The sequence below is a fragment of the Mercenaria mercenaria genome, unplaced genomic scaffold, assembly GCF_021730395.1.
Source record: "Mercenaria mercenaria strain notata unplaced genomic scaffold, MADL_Memer_1 contig_3734, whole genome shotgun sequence".
NCBI lineage: Eukaryota > Metazoa > Mollusca > Bivalvia > Venerida > Veneridae > Mercenaria > Mercenaria mercenaria.
This window is the reverse complement of record NW_026461902.1, coordinates 13,171-25,486: the sequence shown is the minus strand read 5'-3', so window position 1 is coordinate 25,486 and position 12,316 is coordinate 13,171. Positions and strand designations below refer to the sequence as shown.

Genomic DNA, 12,316 nt, shown 5'->3' with positions numbered 1-12,316 from the left:
GCAACATAAATATTTATAGAGGCTTAAATTCTACAATGGCATTTTTGATTTTCCTATCTAAGACGACTTATTAAAAAGTGATAGTGTTACATGTATTTTTCCTAAAATAACAAATAAACAAATATATCAACAGACATAAAGGTAAAGGAAAGCAAATACAAGTGCATTGATTGCAAATTTAGCCCCAATAATGAAATAATGTGTCTACAAATAAATTACCTCTTATTTTTAAAAAAGGAACATTATGAATTAAAGATATATAGTTCCACATAGTTTTTACAGCTTTAAATATGGTCATTTCCTCGAACCTTACTAAAGTGTTTATTTATAAAGGTATCAACTAACTTAAATACAGAACCAGTCTAATTATAAATATTTGACAAGAGCTGCCATTAAGACAACACGCTCGACATTTCACAGTGCTTGACTCTGAATTAGAATGTTCTATTTACAAAAAAAGCAACATTATGAAGTAAAGTTTGAGTTCCACACAGTTTTCACATCTTTAAATATGGTTACTCTCTCAAACCACAGTAAAATGAAAGAACAGTTCAATCATATATATTTGACAAGAGTTTTCTACAATACAGCAAACTTGACTTTTCTCAGAGCTTGACACTGAATTACGAGGGGCATTTCAAAAGTAATGCAACTGGGGTGATATAAAGCGCGCTTTTGATAGATTTTAAATTATTTACGCGCCATACCCTCAAAGTAACCCCCCTTGTTACGTACACAAAGTTTTAAACGTTTAATCCAGTTCTTAAAGGCATCTTCATACTCATTTTCAGGTATACCCAGCATACACTGATAAACAGCGGACCCCAAGGCCTGTCGGGACCTATACCGTCTACCAGCTAAATGTTTTTTCAATTTAGGGAACAAGAAATAGTCACACGGGGCTAGGTCTGGGGAATGTGGTGCATGTGGAAGAACTCGAACCCCTTGTTCAAAAACGAGGTCACAATAGCAGACTTTTGCGCAGGGGCGTAGTCATGCAACAAGGATAGGTGCTTAAAGCCAGTGTGTAGGCGACGTTTGAAACATTGTTTTGTAAGTTTCTTCAACACTTTTTCTTTATAAAATATAACAGTCGCAGATTTTCTATTTGGTACAACCAGTTGCATAATAGGGCCACGTATATCAAAGAAAATAACAAACATTGCTTTCTTAGCACTAATCAATCTTTTGGCAATTGAGGGGCGGCGACAGTTTTTGGTAACCCATATGTTGTTGTTTATTTTTCTGGTAGGCTCGAAAAAGTGAACCCATGTCTCATCTCCAGTAGTAATGTCAGAAAACTGCTTTCTTTGATATTTTGGAAACATTTTAAGCAGTTTTCTGGCGGTTTCAAGTCGGACATGCTTTTGCTTGTCTGACAACAAATGAGGGATCCATCTAGCTGTAATACGTCTCATTTTTAAATTACGTTTTAGAATGCGGAATACGCTTGCGGCTGAAATACCAACTCTACTAGCTATCTGATGAACAGTTAGTCTGGCGTCAGACTTAACCACATCACATACTTTGTTAACCATAGTGTTAGAAGTAGCACTACAAGGACGTCCCGATTTTGGTGCATCATTAATGGAGTCGCAACCGCTTTTAAACTTCTTAATCCACCTCGTGACGGTGGCATACGACACTTCATTCCGTCCATGAACAACACACAATTCGTCAAAAATCTCCTTCGCTGATACGCCAAGCTGGCATCGAGTCTTTATATAACCTCGAATTTCAGCTGCCTTTACACTTCTCTTGCCAACCATTTTACTATAGTATCAATGTTGCGTTTATCACTGTATTAGCGATAATACTGCGTGTACACTTGTAAATTTGGTATGTCTGTGTAGAGAATGGATGTCTCGCTATATCGGTACAATTTTCAAGAAAATCCCGTGCAAGACGAGGCCGCACGATAATTAGTTGCATTACTTTTGAAATGCCCCTCGTACAGCTTTCTCAGTTAACACTTTGCTGAATTTCAACCAAAGAATTTTCTAATTTTGAAAATTGACCTGACCTTGTCAAAATCCAGTTCATAGTTATGCGGATTGTTATTCCGGTTTTAGAATTTCACAGTAATCAACTTTAAATTTGTAAGTTTCAAGCCAACAGCTTTGATAATTAGGGAGATATTTTACTTTATCACAAACATTATCCAAGCAATTCTCAGTTATTAATAATAATAATAATATTATTATTATTATACCAGACTCTTATAGCACTCTTTTCATGCACATGTACGCGTTCAAAAATGCTTCACAGAAAGATTCAAAAATACAAACATATACACATGTACATACAAAATGAAAAATTCCACATAAACAAAAATCATAAATGTAAAATGTATAAATTAAAGAAGATAAACTTTCATTCAAATTTAAAATATTTAAGTGACCCTAATATAAAATAATGTTCTACGCTATTTTATGAGGAAGAAGAAAAAAATCATCTGTCAATGTATCGGTCAGTTAACAAAATATTGTACAAAGAGGTGGGTTTGTAGCAGGCTTTTCAAAGCAGCGAGCGTGAAAGCTTGCCTGATTTTGACGAGAAGGGACTTCTAAAGCTTTGGAGCAGTGCACAAAAAGCTTCGATAGCCATACATCATAGTTTTAATTTTTGGCATAACCAGTGACAGCGTGTCTTGTAATCGTAGGTTTCTGACAGGTTTATCCACTTCTGTCATATCAATAATATAGGCAGGGGACTGATTGTGTAAAGCCTTAAAGGTTTGGATTAGAACCTTGTACTGCACCATATATTTCCCTGGCAACCAATGGAGCTCCATCAGAACCGGTATTGTATGATTGCGACGGGGCGTCGTAGTAAAAACGCGAGCTGCTGTGTTCTGGACATGTTGCAACTTGTTAAGGCATTACAGTAGTCCAACCGTGAAGTACCCATGCTGTTGATAAAAATCTGTATGGCATCACTGGTAAGATATCATCTGATGTGACCTATTCTGCGAAATTGTGCGTATCCAGCCCGGCACACAGAGTTGATTTGTTGTTCCATATCCATATTGTTGTCAAGTACTGCACCAAAATTTCTAACACATTTTGTTTATTTTATTACGGAGTCACCGGCCTTCACATAGACGTCATCAATGTACTTGAATGTGAATAACATTACCTACGTTTTTATCAACATTGGGCTTCAGCATGTTGCAATGCATCCACAAGATAATTTCAGCCAGACAGCTCTCAATGAAGCGCTAAACCTCACTTCTAGCCACAGCCTCTATCGGCTTAAAGGATATGTAAAACAGAGAGTCATCGGCGTAGAAATGACGAAGAAGTCCTTGTCGTCTGCATATGGCACCCACGGGTTTAGTGTATATGAAATAGTTCTTTGGACCAAGCACTGATCCCTGGGGCACACTGTATTTCATCAACATAGGTGTCGACAACACACCATCAACGCTCACAATTTGCTAGCGTTATGATGTCATCCATGCTAGTGCTTTGTCTGTGACTCCAAACTGATGTTTGAATCGGTGTAACAGTGTTTGATAGATAGATAGATAGATAGATAGATAGATAGATTTATTTCTGCATACAATGTACAATTTCATGGCACCATATAAAACATACAAACAACAATGAACAAAATGTTTGTTAAATACAACCATGTCATGAACATTACATAGCAAAGGATGACACAAAAAAGAGATAGAAGAATCCCTTATTTCCATTGTGGTCCTTGGCATATAATAGGGTATGACATAGGAAGACATATCACAGGCAAATACGAAAGACTCAAACTTATCAAAAAAAAAAATACTGAAATACTGGGTAATATCAAGCAATCATTGCACAAAATGACAACTAAAGGATTTATATTAAGACTCTTACAGGATAATATAACAATAAATTGGTAATAAAAATGTATCAACAAATGAGGTTGCAAGTTAATCACCTAATCTCATAAAAGTACATAAAAATGCCATGACTAAACCAAAATTGACTAGAACGAAATTTAAGACTACTAGCAGAACACGCAATGCTCCGCTAACCAAAGCAGGAAATAAACCTATCACATAGTAAACAATAGTAATACTGAAACTTAGAAATGATACTTCTACATTAAAAACTTAAAAAATAAAACAACTTTACATTACATTAAACATGTGCTCCCTTAGTTTTAGTTTGAAACTCGACAAAGATGTGCAGTCCCTCAAATACTGAGACAAACCGTTCCACAAGGTACTGTACCCCTATCAGCCGTTTTATATATAGTTCGTTAGTCGATCGTATAGTGGATTTTATTTAGTACATAAAAACATGAGGTACAAAGTTCTTTAAATATGATTTATTAATTCCAAATCCCGAAATTATCCTGAATTAATTAATACATAAAAACTCTCTCTCTAGATGCACATTTAAAATAAATGATTCTATCTTTCTTAAATTAATTTATCCATAGTTCCAAAATAGTCCTTTGAAATTAAATAAGTTTAATAAAATAATTATAATTTAGAATCTTAAATGCCAAAACTGAGAGACACCCATCATCTTACAGCTCTGTTCGAAAGCTGAGGCGCTCTGCAGCAAAAGTGCTGCCCAGCTAAGGTGCTCTCCCATCCTACATACTAAACCCACATATCAGTCTGTCAATGAGACAAGAGTTATATAGCAAAACCGTTAAGGATGATGTGTCAACTGCTGACCATTTCTCATGCCACCTTAGTGGAATTAGTATATAATATATTCTAACAAGGTATATTTAAGGAAAGCAATCCAGTAACATCTTATAATAAGGATAGATATCTGCACGTCGAATAGATACCACGGTGGAACTTGTCATGCTTTATCTAAACTTGCTGACCCTTAAATTAGTCTCGCCTTTACTAAAGTCTAGCTACTTTAAAGAAAATGAATATGATTTCAAGTTTAGAAAATAGTTAAAATCAAAATCTTATTAATTACAATAACGATACAGTCATAGTATTATAGTACAGCCAATGTATGCAAAAGAGTTTTTTCCAAAACCTTTAACTTTTTGAATTGCAAAACGCTTATTATCAGAAAATGGAATATCTCCATTAGAAATTTTATTTCTAGAGCTGGCATTAACTCTGAATCTGGTAGGATAATTGTGCACGTGGTCAGCTGGAATAAATTGTTCACCCATATAGGATATGCTTGATTAACATAAATTTAAAAAACATGACATAGGATATTCTGATTGACTCTGCTAGACACTGGAAGCCAGTTAAGATTTTTAAAATGAACTTTATCAATGTGTGACCTAGGATGAAGATTTAAAATAAATCTGACTAGTTTGTTTTGAGTAAACTGTAACTTGTGTTTTAGCTCTTCAGTTAAGCTATTAAACCAGGCAGAGGAGGCATAGTCAAAATGACACTGTATAAGGGACATAACCAGAAGTCGTTTTGTGTGCTGAGTGAGAAATTCACTCTTTCTGTATAGAAATTTCAACCTAGCATTAGCCTTTTGTATAACCGCCCTAGCCATGAAAACAAAAGTTAAACTTTGATCTATGGTAGCTCCAAGATATTTGACAGATGACTTGCTAGCAATCGTTTGACCACTGCAGGAAATATCTAGTTGGGTGTTAGATTTTAACTTTTGCTAAGACCCAAACAGTATGGACTCAGTTTTTCCAAGGTGCAAGGAAAGTTTGTTACCAACGAGCCATTGACTAACACTTTGCAAATCCAGACTGAGAAGCCTTTAAATATCTGACTTAGGTTTGGCTGAAATAAGAAATTGCAGAATCATCTGCATATAGTAATAACTTATGTTTTATTACTGCTGGCATGTCATTGACATGAATTAAAAACAGCGAGGGGCCTAATATTGACCCTTGTGGCACACCACAGGTAATATTTGCTTTTGAGGACATAGTACCAGAAATATCAACTAACTGGTGCCTATCTGTAAGATATGAGGAAAACCAGGTTACAGAAGGAGTGTTAAGACCTAACGCCTTTAATTTCATCAAAAGAATCGAATGGCTGACGGTATCGAATGCCTTCTGTAAATCAAGTTTGGTGGTCAATCATGTCAAAAGCTGCAGACATATCGAGGACTGTTACAGAATTTTGATCGAGATATGTGAGAATGTCATTCTGTACTATTATCAAAGCCTACTCAGTTGAATGAACATTTCTGTAAGCAAACTGCAGTTCCTCGTGTAGCTTATTTTCACGCAAGTGCTGCTAAAAACGCACATCTACTATCTTTTCTAAGATAGTTGAAATAAAAGGGAGGTTGGTCACAGACCTGTTATTTTTGAGAATGTTTGGTTCAAGACCTAGTTTCTTAAGCAGGGGTCTTTTCCTAGCACTTTTGAACTCTTTCGGTAAAACTGTTTTGCGGTACAGGCGTTGAAGTAAACTGCGTAGTAATCCTGTGACATATTACCAGTATTGTCACAAAGGCCTGGATCGATGACCTCGACGCATTGTATTATTTTGCAGTTAAAGAAGGATCATAACAAGGTCAACATATAAATCAGAATTGTGGTGATTATTTCTCCTGGTATAGACTGTAATAGTTAATAATTACTTTAAGTTTAAAGTCAGTAGCTTTCACAGTAATAGAGGTATTTGGTACAAAATTTAACAAACGGCAAGGGTGACAGCGACACCAACGCCGCTTCGAATCCAGTAAATCTACTTTTACTTCGAAAGGTCGGTGTAAAAATCGTTTACTGTTTCTGACGCCTTAACACTCAGATTTCAAGGCACGTTTTATACGGATACCCAATATTTGTAGAATAAAGACGCTTTATCTAAATTAATTTGTAAAATAAAGTCCAATAGACGTTTTATCTAAATTAATTCAGTAGACTTGATAATGTAGCTTAAAGATAAATGTTTGTATTTTGTACGGAAATATGCATGGATTTTTATATTTTATTATAATAATCAAACTCCGACTGTTATCCATAGACAATTTTAAATTTAGCCCAAACTACCCAAAATTATAAAGTGATTGTTCCTTCGGGTGAATACTTTGATAGTTAATAACTTTTGTAAGTTTCAAGTCAACAGATCCGATAGTAAGAGAGATATTTGACTTTATCACAAAATTTCACCTAACAATTCTCTATTAATACAGGGTCTCACCAAAGTCAACCTTCAAATCATAGCTGTGGTAATTATTTACTCTGGTGTGGACTTTGATAGATAATAATTACTTTAAAGTCAAAAGCTTTGATAGAGACAAAGATATTTGGCTTTAACAAGTATTTTAACTGTCGCCGATTAGAGTCCAGTAGTGATACTTTCACTTCGGAAAGTCAATGTGAAAATGCACTTTTCTCCTGGAACTGTAACCCTTAGATTTCAAAACACGATTTTAAACAACCCTAACCCTAACCCCATTACATGTAAAATAAAACTAATTACACGTTTTATCTAATTTAGTAGACCCAATAAGGTAGCCAAACAGTAAATGTTCGGCATTTTACTGCAATGTGCATGGATTTTCATACTGGATTTTAATCGTTCAATTCAATCTGTTACTCACAGATAATTGAAACATGCATCATAATTTTTTATAGTGATTTTATTAAAACAATTGCACTGTTGATTTTACTGACTAGGACGACTTACCAAAACGAATGTCTTCTGTTTCTCCTGAAATAACAAATAAATAAACATATCAACAGATACAAACGTAAAAGAAATTAAATACAAGTACATTGCAACCTTAAATCATGAAGCAATTTTTCTAAGTTTCAAGTCAATAGCTCTGATATTAAGAAAATCCTTTACTTTATCACGATATGGTCATGACAAGGTCGACATTCAAATAAGAGTTATGGTAATGTTTCTTCTGGTGTGGACTTTGATAAATCATAATCACTAAGTTTAAAGTCAAACACGTTCCAATTGTATTCAAACTGTCAAAATGCTTGATTTATCGAGAACTTATCAGAATATCACAAAAAGAACAAGTATTTGTTGCATAACTTTAATGATCATGAATATGTATTAAATACAAGACACCTCAAACGGGGAACAGGAAACCACATATTTAAATATGTATAAGAAAACTGCTCTATCCGAAAACAGATAAAAGGCAGACTATGATTAACTTCAATTCATTTTATATTAATTATACAAATACAAAATACTGTCAGGTTAAATCCAATATTCATTATGCTACACTGTCCTAAGCGAAAATACACTTTACCAAATACGATAATTTACGAAAGAAACCTTGTACCTGATCATCAAACCAACAAGTAAATACACTTGACCAAATTGTGAGATAGTATTATTATCCGAATTCAGACAAGTCCAAACAATATTGACTATCTAAAGTTTGACAGAATAAAAATTGTGTTTTGTGTTTGCTATCCAAATTCAGATAAGCAATTATGCAGTTCAAAAAACCTAGCATTGACTTGGCTATCTGAATTGAAATAACTATAAGTTTTGCATTTCATCAGGAATATATGAAATAGATCATGTGTATGTATTATCCTTGTTATTCGAATTCGCCTAAGCAACAGCGTAAAACGATCTGGAACCGAACAGTAGAGAAACTGTGCGTTACGTTTGCTATCCAAATTCAGATAAACACCATTTGAGAGCAGGCAGTAGAAAAAGAGCATTGACTTTACTATCTGAATTATATAACTATAAACAGAGGAAATAAATAGTGTGTGTCAATTTTGCTATCCGAATTACGATAAGCCGTTACAAAACAATTGAAATCTGACAGAAGAAAATCTGAATGTCCAAGGAAACTGATACTGTGTTAAAAAGAATACAATTCCTTTTGCATTTAACTTTCTGAAAACAGACAAAATACATGTTGTTTGCATGTATTGCCATTAGTCATCATAGAAATAGTTACAAATTGTGAAAGATTACACGATTTTCAATATATTCCATCATGATTCTTTGTCACTGTTTGCACATCTTACACAACTTGATATGGTTAGAATGTAATTATTGAATGTTTCCGTCCTGACATTTTCGAGAAACGTTATCATTTCACATAACGAAAACAAATGCCTATATATTCGTAATATTCAAAGTAATACGAAAATACGTCTCCTTCAAAACACTATTCCAGTTAGGTAACGTGGCCGCTTTTAAAGATCCAACCTGAAAGTAATAAAACATAATATTAAATATGATTTTTTTAAAGAAAAGTAGTTACTTTAACACAGTTTCATCATGCGCGGTTGTAAGAATAATACAGCTGTTTTGATGCATAGGCTCTGATGAATTCATGGGTATTAACTTCCAAAATACATACCTTAGCCCTTATATAATATATTTATAAAGACAATTTATACGCTTGAGAATTCCTGTTTTCTTTAATATATGACTGCATGATTTCCTACCACCTATCACACTTTCATTCTTTTAATGCAAACATTTATTGTATAAATTGTGAAAGAAATTTTCGGAGCAGTGTTCAAAACCAGCTTTAAAATTTTATTAATTACAAAAGTATGAACGTTTTGAATAAAATGACAAAACGCCATTTTTTATCATCTATTACATACCTGAATAAAATTTGTGAATGTCAAGTTATTTTTGGACAAAAGTCAATCAACAGAATCTGTAATATAAAGGAGGAAGACATTTTACTTACTTTTTTTTATAATCCACAATGATCTGTATATATCCCTGTTAATAACAGCAAATGTTGACACATGAATGTAGTTTTCTGTAACAATGATTATAATACAATTAGAACAGAATACTCACATCAATATATTATTAAAAATACATGTATAGCTTGGTGTTCATCATGAAAATGTTGGAACGAAATAACACAGAGATTACAATACAGGAAATATCCTTTGACTTGTGTATAAAATTCTGGAAGAAATTCGTTTTGAAGACAGCAGCTATATTTTTGTACCATGTATGTTTTTTTAGATCTTGTAATGGAAAAACTGGACTACACATTTAAATCTTAAATGAATAAATCCAGTTGAGTAATCATTTTTACAACTCTGCCTATCTGGTATTTGTATTTCATGCTCCAGAAGTTTATTGACTCGTGTGTTATCGGCAACTGTATTGAGTTGCACCAAATACATATAAAGCTTCCACATGTGTATGTTTTAATTATATCGTATTTTTAAACAAAACACATATATCAAGATTCCAATATTATCAAACTACGCCACCTTTTTTTTCTTCCATATTTGAGGAAGTATGCTTGATGTTTTAATTAGACGCCAAGTTCTTTACTAAAAGATGTCTATTGTTTGAAAAGAATGTAAAAGATGTTTATTGTTTGAAAATAATGTAAACTGAGATATTCTTCAATGAACTTCTGCGCAAACGCGAAAATAACATACATCCATTTTATTCTAGTATTTTATAACACTCTGTTCTAGAAGTATGTGAAAAGTTAGAATTTATTTATTAATTTATCTATTTTGTTGGGTCTAACGTCGCACCGACACAATTTTAGGTCATATGGCGACTTTCTAGCTTTAATGGTGGAGGAAGACCCCAGGTGTCCCTCCGTGCACAATTTCATCACGAGCGGGCACCTGGGTAGAACCACCGACCTTCCGTAAGCCAGCTGGATGGCTTCCTCACGTGAAACTTTCTACGCCCCAAATGAGGTTTCGAGCCCACATCGATGAGGGGCAAATGGTTTGAAGTGACACTGCGGAAAATGGTTCCGTATACGGGAGTGTACGCATTCCGTATACTCCTAATATACGGGCGTATACGGAAATATTTTTCCGTATACGTAATATCATAATACATTATATTTTGTTAACATTTCAGATAAGGCATAATAGATAACGCAACCAAATTTGAAAATACCAACAATCGCCCTTATAGTCTATGTAAACATAATATTGCCAAGTTCATGCATACATTGATTTAACAGTACTTTGAATTAGATTAAAAACCATACACTGTAACTTTCACTATTATAGATGAAACACAATATATATTTGATTTTATCACTTGATGTTAACTTCTCATAACAGTGATAGAATCGGTTTGTAAGTGTTGTATATAGCTAATAAGGCAATATTGTTTTCTCTGGTATGACCTTTACTTACACTGTTAATCTATCTAGTTAATTAGTACATTTAGACGCTAGAATTGTTTTGTCGATCTGAAAAAAAAGTGAAGCTAAGTTAAGAATATTTTAATTCATATTTTTCTCCATATTTTCTTTACTTCTTTATTTGAAATTGTTATACAAGCACAATTCTTATTTGCATCAAACGAACACTAGTTGTAATTTCTTACCTTTGTATTGCATAGTACACAAGGCCTCCATTGCCAATGAATCTGAATCCAGTATGTGGGAACTAGCATGCGAACTCTGAAATTTAACAGTTCACCTTTCACAAATCACAAAGTAACAAATACTACTTGTTGAACAACATATCAGAACAAATAAATAATGAACATTTAAATACCAAAGCGATACATACTTCATTCTAAAATATTTTACGGAAAACAAACTTTCCATTTAAATTTACTAGAAATAGTATCTAATTACATATACATGTAGGGATACAAACCTTCCGAAAAATATCCATGCTCAGAAAAGACCAGAACAAATAACGATTTCCTGTAATTCTGCATAAATAATGTCCGCTAAAACCGATGTATTTTATCCGAAATAGCTTTCCAGTGCGTTTATTGTAGTTAGCACTTTCTTATTAATTTAATTTATATTGGCGCCCTAATTTACAAAAAAATTTCAGTTGATTTTCTTATTTTGTTTACATTTTGGGAACATAAGCTTGTGTCCGTTGGTTAGAAGTAATGATAAGAATCTTGTAAATAAACATCCTGGTTATTATCTGTGGAAGCACAAGGTTTAACACGAAAAACATTCGTTTCAGGATTATGTGCTACGAATTCCCATGGTATAATGTTTATATATGTGTGTAAATAAACATTCCAATGGATCGACCTAAATCAACGCTGACAGTGTACAATGTATATAATCTATAATTATTTCGAATTGTATCCTTAATAAAAATGACTTCTTATTACTTATTTAGGTACTTATTTCGCTTCATTGTTTCTTGCATTAAACCTGGCTAATCCTAATTGGATGTTTGTTCCTTATTCTTTTACTGATACAATTCAAATCAAGATATAATAACTACCGGAACATATGATATCCGACTTTGGTATTTAAAGTGGAACTGCAACAAGTAAATCATCTATCATTGTATTGTCAATGAGCAGAGAAAAGTAAATTATTGAAGCCATTAACTAGACACTAGACTGAAGATATACAAAGATATTAAAACCTTAATTTTATAAACAATATTATGTAGTTGCACAGGAACAAAAAGCCAGTCATTTCTGGAAACT

General features: G+C 33.4%; 1 long non-coding RNA gene across 1 annotated transcript; it reads right to left on the bottom strand.

Moving 5' to 3' along the window:
* Positions 1-7,988: 7,988 nt before the first annotated feature.
* On the bottom strand, positions 7,989-11,992 carry LOC128553358 (uncharacterized). The gene is made up of 3 exons (XR_008369328.1): positions 11,231-11,992; positions 9,594-9,668; positions 7,989-9,097 (listed from the first exon to the last, which is right to left on the bottom strand). It is a non-coding gene; the product is annotated as an uncharacterized LOC128553358 (long non-coding RNA).
* Between the last annotated feature and the right edge of the window lie 324 nt (positions 11,993-12,316).